We start from the raw sequence: 1,291 nt of genomic DNA, 5'->3' as shown, positions 1-1,291 counted from the left end.
CAGCTCAACCATCTGAACCAGCCGAACTGAAATCCAACGAAGCAGGGAAAGGGTTAAGTAGAGCCAGCGAAACCCATCCTGCAGGTCTGGCAAAAGGCATAGACTAAACAATGTATAAGAGGTACCTACAACCAATGCAACTGGAAGGGAGAAGGTGAACAAACAGAAGCAGACAAACAGAAGGTATGCCCCACTTGCAATGGGTGAAGCCACCAACCACAATCTTCAACCGAACCAGCACAACGCACAGACAACATATGTGTCCAGCAGTCAATTGTCCCATAACACCCCAGACAACTAGAAAAGCAGTACTAGGGGGCAATATTTTTAAGCATGAAAGCCATCCCCCCTGAGAAGAGGTGAAGATACCCAACTGACCTACTGCAAAGCCACAAGAATATAAACTTGATTAGAACAGTGATAAACAACCTCCCAGGATTCTGACCATAGAAACAATTATAACCTGAAGGAGCTGGCCAGGTACTGCCCTGCCACCTGAGGAATGTTCAAGCAGGTACAACAATGGGAGATATAGGACAGTCAACAAGCAAAAGAGCATTGCTTTTGTATCATGAGAACAAATCACTCCGTTAAATCTTATCGGCAACATGAGCTGGCCGAAAGAATGACATGTGGGATCCCACCAAACACAATGTTCCATCCCCTTAATTGAGTGCCAAACCTGGGAGTAGATGATAGACAGGAACCTGTAGACCTTTTATCCAAAGGAGCTCATAAGCAAGCTTGATGAAAGGCTCCAAGTGCCAAGATCATGAGATAATAAGCAGGCAACCAAACTGTACATACAGGTAATCTCCAATGTAACCACTAATACAGACAGCCCCAGCACCAAGGACTCCAGGAACTACTCAGCGAACTCAGATATTTCCCCCAGAATCTGGGAAGAAGAAGACCATTGTGGGCATGAGAGGAATGCTACTAAGGTGTAGTGAATGCAATGATGAGAAAACTACTTAGAACAAAGCTCGAAGAGCCTATCCTCCTTCTCTGTACCGGCCTCCTTATATAGCGCTCTTCCCCCCATAAATCATATGAACCAAAGTGGTCACATGTCTAAAACCAAATCAGAATAAACTAGTCATATGACCAAAGTAATGACATGTACAAATCAAATGACCTCATAGCATAGTCATTTGTGACAACTCATCACCCAATCATAACACAATAATTCTAATCCGAGGACCCTAAGTGATCACATACATAAAACTAATAACTGCATAAGGAGGTCATGTGCAAAACATGAAGCCGTCAGAGACCCCGTAATATCCGC

This window comes from Tuber melanosporum (assembly GCF_000151645.1).
Source record: "Tuber melanosporum whole genome shotgun sequence assembly, scaffold_265, strain Mel28".
NCBI lineage: Eukaryota > Fungi > Ascomycota > Pezizomycetes > Pezizales > Tuberaceae > Tuber > Tuber melanosporum.
Note: the sequence above shows the minus strand (reverse complement) of the source record.